This window comes from Palaemon carinicauda, unplaced genomic scaffold (assembly GCF_036898095.1).
Source record: "Palaemon carinicauda isolate YSFRI2023 unplaced genomic scaffold, ASM3689809v2 scaffold443, whole genome shotgun sequence".
NCBI lineage: Eukaryota > Metazoa > Arthropoda > Malacostraca > Decapoda > Palaemonidae > Palaemon > Palaemon carinicauda.
This window is the reverse complement of record NW_027171699.1, coordinates 101537-112500: the sequence shown is the minus strand read 5'-3', so window position 1 is coordinate 112500 and position 10964 is coordinate 101537. Positions and strand designations below refer to the sequence as shown.

The following is a 10964-nucleotide window of genomic DNA, read 5'->3' as shown; positions in this document are numbered from 1 at the left end:
TTCTAATAAATGATTTATCGATATATATTATTCATAATAGGCTTGTGATCTCAAAAAAATTTATGGACACAGTGATGGTATGGCCACCTGTTGACTGTAAAAGTAACTAAAATATTGCAAAAAAAATTAATACGTGTTGCAATTTTGTATATCAAAGATGCTATTTTGTGCAAGACATACACTATTTAATCATTACAGTGTAAGACGAATATATTAAGAAATAATATTACTTTCCTTTGGAGTAATAATGTACTCAATTGCTATGAGGAAACCTATTTAGAAATTGAATTTAAAAAAAAACTATTAGTAACTTTTGTATCTGAGAGTATCCATTAAAATACCTATTGTCTACGCTATAAATTTCTTCAAATAAAATATATTTTATATATAATGATAATACAAAATATATTTATTTCAGGTAATAAAATTTTCTTAGATACAAATAATGATCTATTTCATTGTAAAATTAGAAATCTTAAAGGTGTTTTGCTAATCATATTTGGTAAAATAAATAGCAGACAGAATTCTGAAACAGAGTCAGCAACTTGTGTTACCAAAAGAAATGAGCAAAATTCCTTCAAGATTTCTAATTTTACAATCAAATAGGACTTTGATGATATCTAAAAGAATTTATAACTTTATAGAGATATATTTTATGTTAGTTCTGTACATAAAATATATTCTATAGATAAGAATTTTAAAACTTGAACAATAGCTCTTTTGATGAATAATATGGGCAAGGTTGGAGTTGCTAGAAGTGGCTAGTAAATTTTCTATTTTAGTTTTTTTCTTAGTATTTATCTTCACAATTGGGTATATTATAACTCCAGTTAAAACTAATTATATTTTCTAATATATTCGTCTTATATTGCAATGATAGAATAGTCCATGTTTTGCACAAAATACCTTCTTTTGGATATACAAAGTTGCAAGATAGTATCTAATATATGTCTACATAAATAGTTACTTCTACTGCCAATAGGTGTCCATACCATCGCCGTGTCCATGAATTTCTTGAAATTACGAGCCTCTAATGAATAATAAATATATATAAATCATTTAATAGAATACAGGAACAGTATTATCAAAATTAAAGCCGAAATTTACATGGTAGAATGGGCCAATTTATAAGATATTGTTTTCTTAATTTAGTTTAGTTTCCCCTAAATAAATTCGTCTGCTAATAATAAATCTCTATTTTTAGGGGTTTTCTATATAATTAGCTATCTCTAGAATGGAATGCCCTTTAATGATTAACTGTATTAAATTATAAGACTTAAAATTGCCTTTAAAATGGTATATTAATGTTTTATAAGGCATAACACAAAATTCTTTTTTGCCACGTTACCAAACCAGATGACTAAAAACCCTTCAAGATTTCTAATTTTACAGTTAGATAAAACATTAATTGGATCTAATGCACTCTATTTCTTACATATAATTGTATTTTGTAGCATTATTTTATAAAATATATATTTTATCTGAAAGAATTTGGAAGCTTAGACAATAGTTTTTTCTTTTAATGAAGTATCTTTGCCAAGAGAAAAATTGGTAGCAGTCTCTTCTAATATATTTGTATTATCAATTTATATATATATATATATATATATATATATATATATATATATATATATATATATATATATATATATATATATATATATATATATATTAAGAATTGAATATATTATTACGCCAAATAAAATAAGTTTACTTTTTTAATATATTCGTCCCGTATTATTATTATTATTATTATTATTATTATTATTATTATTATTATTAGCCAAGCTACAACCCTAGTTGGAAAAGCAGGATGCTATAAGGCATATATGGGCTCCAACAGGGAAAAAATAGCCCAGTGAGGAAAGGAAATAATTAAATAAATAGAATAGTGTGCTTGATTGTACCTTAAAGCAAGGGAACTCTCTCTTGGAGTAGAGTTCTCTTGCTTGAGGGTACACTCGGGCACACTATTCTATCTTATTTCTTTTCCTCTTATTTTTTTGAAGTTTTTAGTTTATACAAGAAATATCTGTTCTAATGTTGTTATTGTTCTTGAAGTATTTTATTTCAATTGTTCATTATTTCTCTTTTAGTTTATTTATTTCCTTTCCTCACTGGGCTATTTTTCCCTGTCATTATTATTATTAATATTATTATTATTACTTGCTAAGCTACAATCCTAGTTGGAAAAGCAGGATGCTATAAGCTCAGGGGCTCCAACAGGGAAAATAGCTCATTAAGGAAAGGAAACAAGTAAAAATAAAATATTTTAAAAAGAGCAACAATATTAGAATAAATATAATTTTATAAACTATAAAAACTAACAAAACAAGAGGAAGAGAAATAAGATTTAAGATCTAACAGTGTGCCCGAGTGTACCCTCAAGCAAGAGAACTCTAACCCAAGACAGTGGAAGGTCATAGTACAGAGGCTATGGCACTACCCAAGACTAGAGAACAATGGTTTGATTTTGGAGTGTCCTCCCAGAAGAACTGGTTACCATAGCTAAAGAGTCTCTTCTACCCTTACAAAGAGGAAAGTAGCCACTGAACAATTACAGTGCAGTAGTTAGCCCCTTGAGCAAAGAAGAATTGCTTGGTAATCTCAGTGTTATCAGGCTTATGAGGACAGAGGAGAGTGTATAAAGAATAGGCCAGACTATTTGGTGTATGTGCAGGCAAAGGGAAAACGAGCCATAACCAGAGATAGGGATCCAATACCATTGATTGTATATTAAAAAATGTGTGCCAAATTTGAATGCAGCTGCTTCTAGTCTACTGCAGGACAAAGGCCTCAGGCATGTCCTTATTCATGTCTTGGGTTTGACCATTTTCATCACTATGCTGGCCACTGAGGATTGGTGATGGTGGGAGACTTTACAGTGATTACTCACACCAAACCAAACTAGTATGGGTGGCCCTGACTAGTACAGCTTTGCTGATCATGGCATTACACAAACCCATTCACCCTGTTAAGGAATCCCCACTCAGAAAGGGATATATATATATATATATATATATATATATATATATATATATATATACATACATACATATATATATATATATATATATATATATATATATATATATATATATATATATATATATATATATATATATATATATATATGTATATATATTAACATTATTATTACTATAATTATTATTATGAATACGAACATCATTTACTATTACCTTTATTATCATATATATATATATATATATATATATATATATATATATATATATATATATATATATATATATATATATATATATATATATATATATATATATGTGGGTGTGTGTGTGTATGTGTGTGTGTGTGCACCGTATATTCATAAGCTAAATATGGTAGATTAACATTTAAGTTAATAATAATAATCTATAAATCAATTTCATAACACATGCATGTGAATTATTATTATTATTATTATTATTATTATTATTATTATTATTATCATTATTATTCTTTAAAATATTCTATTATTACTTTAAAACGACATTGTGTCTCAAGGGAATGTAATATATATATTTTTTTTCAAATTAAATATATGATTAATAAACGATGAAAATCCATTAATACTTAATTAAATAATTTAAAAAAAATATTCGCGCAAGGAACGCTTCCTCTGTCAAAATCAGCTGATCGTTTGTAAACACTTTCGCTTTCATCCTAACAGTTTGGTCCCCGCAACACACTAACCCAAACCACTTTCGCTTTCATTTGACCGTCCCCGCAACACACGAGCAGACTACTACTGTCTGCCTTATTATTATTATTATTATTATTATTATTATTATTATTATTATTATTATTATTATTATTATTAAACTACGAACGAATAGCAACTACTGTACTTTATATAGTAAATTGAGCCTGTAATGTATATTTAAACTGAAACACTATTAATAATTATTGATTTTACGACTAGAAATGGTCTATTGCTGAGAAAAAATAGGCATAAATCGTATATATTTGGTGGGAGTTTATCACACATAAGGTTTATCCATGTTTCAGCAGTAAGCCTAAAGCCTGAATGAGGCATATACTAATTTATTTTATACTAGGAGTCATCTCCTTTTAAAGTAAACACACACACATACACACACACATATACATATATATATATATATATATATATATATATATATATATATATATATATATATATATATATATATATATATATATATATATATATATATATATATATATATATATATATGTATACACCTTGGTAGTAGGTTGGCCAGAACACCAGCCACCCGTTGAAATACTACTGCTTGAGTTATTGGATCTTTTGACTGGCCAGACAGTACTACATTAGATCCCTCTCTCTGGTTACGGCTCATTTTCTCTTTTCCCACATATGCACCAAATAGTCTGGCCTATCCTTTACACATTCTCCCCTTTCTTCGTACATTTAACACTACTTTCCTCTTGGTAAGGGTAGAAGAAACTTTAGCTATGGTAAGCAGCTCTTCTAGGGGAAGGACACTCCAAAATCAAACCATTGTTCTCTAGTCTTGGGTAGTGCCATAGCCTCTGTATCATGGTCTTCCACTGTCTTGGGTTAGAGTTCTCTTGCTTGAGAGTACACTGAGGCACATAATTCTATCTTATCTCTTCCTCTTTTTTTTATTTTTGTAATTTATATATGAAAGATCTATTATAATGTAACAGTTTTTGAAATATTTAATTTCAATTGTTTATTACTTTTTAATTTAGTTTATTTATTTCCTTGTTTCCTTTCCTCATTGGGCTATTTTTCACTGTTGGAGCCCTTTGGCTTATAGCAAATGAATATGTATCTGTCCCTGCAGTATTTGGCCTAAAGGAAATCAGGGTAACATAAGATATATTGACTTCATAAAAGTTTGCCCATAAACTGAAATATCTAAACTAGTCTTGTATTTTCCAATATTTGTTTATTTAATGGTTTATCAAGTACTTATAAACACCAATGCATATTTACAGATAGATAAAGTTAAACTTTGATAAACCCATGGTATATATAATTACGAAAATTCGAAATAAAACCAATGCACTAATTTTCAAGTTGTTGAAGATCAGGTGTAAAATTCTACATTTTTCATAAAAAAGTCACGGAATATATATAATATATATTCTTTTTTATTTCTTTATTATTTTTTTATGCATTCAAATTAAACTGAATTTGAATTTTACTAAAATAATATATAAAATTATTAGCTGGGCAGAATCAGCTGATTGAATGACCATTGCCAAATTGGAAAAAATTCCTTCGAAATTCTTGCAAACTGAATCCACTCAAAATCGTATATTAAAAAGTTGTCAGTAATTTAAATAACATAAAAATATCATTTTAAATTATTAATAAATGAATAATAATTTAAATAACATGATATTTATAATTTAATTAGGATTTTCTTTACGTCTGCATGCATTTCTTAACATTGATGTCTGGACACACTGTATTCTGTTTTCCTCTCTCTGTTGTCTGTACGATGGCTCACCTGAACTACTATTTCCTCTATAAGTAAGTTATTTTAGGTGTTTTTATTATATTTTATTATATTTAATTAAAGTTCTAAGTATATGTGAACGGTAAAAACTGCTTAAACTACTCCAGGTCTTATAAATTACCGAATTTACGATAGAATATTGAAATTTCAAAATCTCATGGCCAGAACTTTTGACCGGCCGTGTTTAGGGGCAAAATATCTTTATATATTAATTGCCACTATTTGATATATTAGTTTTTTTTTGGAAGCAGTTACGTTATTTTCTGTGATATATTATCGTGCGAGTTGTAACAGCAATGGGTTTGTCACAAACAGTAGCTATTTATATAAGAAAAACTAATTTTTTTTTTTAAACTCACAGCAAATTACGTAAGAAAAATATTTTCTTAAGATTTCTTGTTTTATATTGTTCTGTTGATGATATTTTCATAAGTTTATCCTTCTTTTTTTTTAATCACCACCACCCTACACAAACCCCAGGTGAGAATTGGCCTTTGGGGTGGGGGAACCCCAGGTAAGAATCTGTCTTTAGGGGGTGTGGCAATGTAAATTACCCTAATGTCTATGATAATAACAGCTAATCCCAACATAAGAAAACTAGCAAAGAAATTCTTATATATACTAAATTAATGGTGAAATTATAGTTATGGACAGAATATTTTGAGCCAATAAAAAGTTCTTCCTGTAGTAAATATTGTGCTTTCACTGAATTTGACCTTCATTTCAACAGGAAATAAACCGAAAACCTGTTTAACCGTCTAAGAACGTGGATATTTTTTTGGTAAATTTGTATATTATTCCATACTGTGATTTCGCACAAGAAATATATGATTTCCTATAGCAAATAACGTGATTTAACCGATTTTGATGATCATTTCAATCGCAAACAAACAGATCAACCAATTCGGTTAGTTATAAGTTGACGAATTGGTTGATGTTATTACGGATGAAATGAATGAGAAAACCAGTTAAATCACGATAACTACTATAGGAAATCATATATTAACTGTACGAAATCACACAATGAAATACAATACAAATGAACCATATAAATATTAACACTGCTGACATATATACTGAGTTAAAATATATAAACAACAGATGTAGGGGACGATAACATTAGCAACGTTACCAATGGTTGACAGAACTACCAACGATGACGAATGGTACACAGTGTTACCAACGGCATGATGTCATTTCTAGAGATAGAAATGCTAAATATTTCCATACGTAAACTAAATAATATTTCCATATAACTATCAAACAATAAATAAAAAGTACCAAAAGGCCACAGAACCTAACAAACCCACCTAACCTTGCCTAGAAGTACCCCGGTCACAAAACTCATATAATAAGCATTGGGGAATGACTAACTTTGATTCACAGTACTACCAACGCTGACGAATGGAACACAGAACTACCAACGACACGATGGCATTACTAGTGGCAGAAATTATAAATTTTTCAATATTAAACTTACCCGATAATCATGTAGCTGTCAACTCCGTTGCCCGACAGAATTCTACGGAAGGGATACGCCAGCGATCACTATACTAGAAGGGGGTGTACTCACCAGCGCCACCTGTGGCCAGGTACTGCAGTACTTCTTGTTGACACCACCTCAATTTTTCCTCTGTCGTGCTTCCGGCAAGACGTTCATGGATACGCTTATAATTTTGGAGTCTTGTTCACGGTTTTTGGTGAAGTATTGCTCTAAGATTTCAGCTTTCGCTATACTGGAAACTTTTCTATTAGCTTAGATAGCTTTTATTTGATTTGATTAATGGTTAACGATCTTTTGCTTTATTTGGAATCCCCCTTGACTAGCTCTTTGATTCAAGATGTCCGACCTTTCTCAAGCCCCTCCCCATAGACGATGTAGGACTTGTAATAGGCGTATTCCGAAGGCCTCGGTTGATCCTCACACCGCTTGTTCCGACTGTAGGGAAATAGCCTGTCAGTTGGAAGATCGATGTGAGGAATGCGCCGGACTTTCGGAACTTGAGTTTGTTCAATTCCTTAAATATACCACTAAGTTAGAGAGAGAGAGAGTTAGGAGGAGTTCTGCTCGCTCTTCGCTTTATTCCTCACCTCATGATCCTCAACCTTTTCCTCCCCCTGTAGTGGCTACCCCCGAACCTACTATTTGTGCTCAGCCTGATATGTCCGATGTTTTGCGTGCCATTCAGGCTTTAGGTGACAAAGTAGAATCGGTAGTGAGTGACCACAAGTTCCTCTTGGCGGACGTCAAGGAACTTAAGGTCAAAAGTGCAGTGGGAAGTGGTAGTGCCAGTGCTGTGCCGAGTGCTAGTGTCAGTGCGGTGCCGAGTGCTAGTGTCAGTGTCAGTGTTGTGCGTGAGGGTACTTCTGTGCGTGCCAGTCGTCCTCCCAGTCCGGGACCTCTTGCAAGCTCCCAAGCCCAGGGGAGAAGCAATGTCGAAGGGCAAAAGGGTTCGGCAGGCCTTGATCGGCGCACAGAAGTATCCTCGGTGGTTGCGGGCGTGTCTTACAGAGACCGTCACTCCCACCCGCAGACGATTGAGCCCTTATTTTCCTCGTCTGCAGAAGAAATTTCGGGGAGAAAACGCTGGACTCAGGTCTCAAGACCTCTTAAACGTAAAGTCCAGACCTCAAGAGTTCAACAACCCGGATGCAGTCATTGGGTTAGCTCTGACTCTCCGCAGTCATCAGGTGACTGCACACCTCCTAAGAGAGGTAAGGCGATGCCTCAACAGACCTCATCTTCTGTTAAGGCTTTGCCTCAACAGACCTTATCGTCTGTTGATCCCAAGATGACTTTGCTGCAGTCCATGCAGTCGCAGCTTGCGGTCTTAATGCGTGAGTTTCAGGCAGAGAAGGTTACACCTCCTCCTGCGAGCGCTCCGCCTCACCGCAGTCCAGTCTGCCAGACGTACGAAGTTGAGGTTCCTCAAGCTACCTTACCGCGTTCGGAGTTGCCAGTTACCAGCGTTGTGCAGCAACCTCCACCTTCCTTAAGGCAACCTCAACAATGGGAACAGGAGTCTTATGCCTTACATCCTCCTCTTCCTTTGAGGCAAGATTTTCTTGCGGTTAGACCATCTTCGAGGCAACAACCTCTTGAGGTACGACAACCTCTACCATCCTTGAGGCAGCCACCTCAGCTCTCGCAGCTGCTACCTCAACTTTCCTCAAGGCGAGAGCCTCAACTCTTGAGGCTAGCACCTCAAGAACCTCAACTCGTGAGACAGGAACTGCGTTCTGCGCAGCCGCTACCTCAACTCTCGCAGCTCACACCTCAAGAACCTCAACTCGTGAGACAGGAACCTGCTACTGCGCATCCACCTCAACCCTTAAAGCAAGCACAACTCTTGAGACAGGAAACTCATGCTAGGAGTCAGCCACCTCAACGCATGCACCTACCTTCCTCTACTCTACTTGACCAGTCTTTGCAGCCTGAACCTCAGGTTTTTATACAGTCGCCTCTCTCCACACTTGCTCCTCAAACCGCCGCAGAACCTCCTTCATCCCAACCTCTTGACTTTGTCGTTACCAGCCCTCATCCTCTTCAACAGAGACTTGAGGATGAAACCGCAAGTGTTTATGCACCCGCTTGTCAGGATTCTGCTGTTCAGCACACCGCTGTAACTTTACCTCTCGCTTCGCACCACTCTGGGGATGAGGTTTCTGAGGAGGAAGCTGCGCACCTAGATGATCCCTCTTCGGACGTGGAGGAACCCAAGTCTTCTCCTCCCTCCATTGACTTTCGCAAGGTCCTGGCTCTTTTCAGAGAGGTTTACCCGGATCATTTTGTTTCTGCTACCCCTCGCTCTCCTCCATCTGAGTTTTCGCTAGGCATGCAACCTGTTAAGTCGGCCTATACTAAGCTCGTCTTTGCTAGATCCTCTAAGAGAGCTTTAAGAATGTTAGGGGATTGGTTGCAGTCCAAACAGCAACTAGGGAAGACTTCTTTTATGTTCCCTCCTACTAAGCTGACTTCTAAGGCGGGCGTATGGTATGCCACAGGAGAGGAACCAGGCTTGGGAGTCCCTGCCTCTGCCCAGGCTGACTTCTCAAGTTTGGTCGACTCTCCACGTAGATCGGCTATGAGGCGCTCTAAGGTCTGCTGGACCTTTTCCGACTTAGACCACTTCTTAAAGGGTATATTTCGTGCCTTTGAGATTTTCAATTTTCTCGACTGGTGCCTGGGGGCCTTGAGCAAGAAGACTGCCCCTGCTGACAAGGACTCAGCCATGCTTATAATGTCCTGTATGGATAAAGCAATTCGGGATGGGTCCGGCGAACTTGCATCAATGTTTGTTTCAGGAGTACTCAAGAAAAGGGAACAACTTTGCACTTTTCTTTCTACTGGCATCACCTCTTGTCAAAGGTCTCAGTTACTTTTTGCTCCGCTTTCTAAGTTCCTGTTCCCCGAAGAGCTTATCAAGGATTTGTCTGCGGCCCTTATTCAGAAGGACACTCATGACCTTGTGGCCTCTTCAGCTCGTAAGGCTAAGGTTGCTCCTTCAGTTCCCAGAACTTACCGCACCCCAGTGGCCGATACTCCTGCTACAAGATTTATTCCGCCCTTTCGTGGCAGAGCCCCCAGCCGAGGAAGTACCCGTCCAGACTCTTCCAGGGGCAGGTCTAAGAAAGGTCCCAAGACTTCAAAAGGCAAACACTGACTCTCCTCCTCTCCAGACAGCAGTAGGAGCCAGACTCAAGACCTTCTGGCAAGCTTGGGAAAGAAGAGGTGCAGACGCCCAGTCTGTCAAGTGGCTAATGGAGGGTTACAGGATACCATTCTGCCGCAATCCCCCTCTGACCACTTCTCCCATCAACCTCTCTCCCAACTACAAGGAAAAGGACAAGAGGCTAGCGTTACACCAGGAGGTGTCGCTCCTGTTACAGAAGAAGGCAGTGGTGATAGTCCGGGACCATCAATCCCCGGGCTTCTACAACCGTCTCTTTCTGGTGGCCAAGAAGACAGGAGGTTGGAGACCGGTGCTGGACGTCAGCGCGCTCAATGCTTATGTCACCAAGCAGACGTTCACTATGGAGACGACGAAGTCGGTCCTAGCAGCGGTCAGGCAGGAGGACTGGATGGTCTCGTTGGATCTGAAAGACGCTTACTTTCACGTTCCTATTCATCCAGACTCCCAACCTTTCCTGAGATTCGTTTTTGGAAAGGTTGTGTACCAATTCCAAGCCCTGTGTTTTGGCCTAAGCACAGCTCCTATGGTGTTTACGCATCTGATGAGGAATATTGCAAAATTCCTCCACTTATCGGACATCAGAGCCTCCCTTTATTTAGACGACTGGCTGTTAAGAGCCCCCACAAGTCGTCGCTGTCTGGAGAGTCTCAACTGGACTTTGGACTTGATCAAGGAACTGGGTCTATTGGTCAACTTAGAAAAGTCCCAGCTCATTCCCTCCCAATCCATCGTTTACCTGGGAATGGAGATTCGGAGT

General features: G+C 36.4%; 1 long non-coding RNA gene across 1 annotated transcript in view; it reads left to right on the top strand.

The window, feature by feature from the left end:
• Positions 1-5469: 5469 nt before the first annotated feature.
• LOC137636919 (uncharacterized) overlaps positions 5470-10964 on the top strand; it is a 33080-nt gene continuing 27585 nt past the window's right edge. The window contains exon 1 of the long non-coding RNA XR_011043293.1: positions 5470-5527. This is a non-coding gene — a long non-coding RNA (uncharacterized lncRNA). The remainder of the gene's footprint in view (positions 5528-10964) is intronic.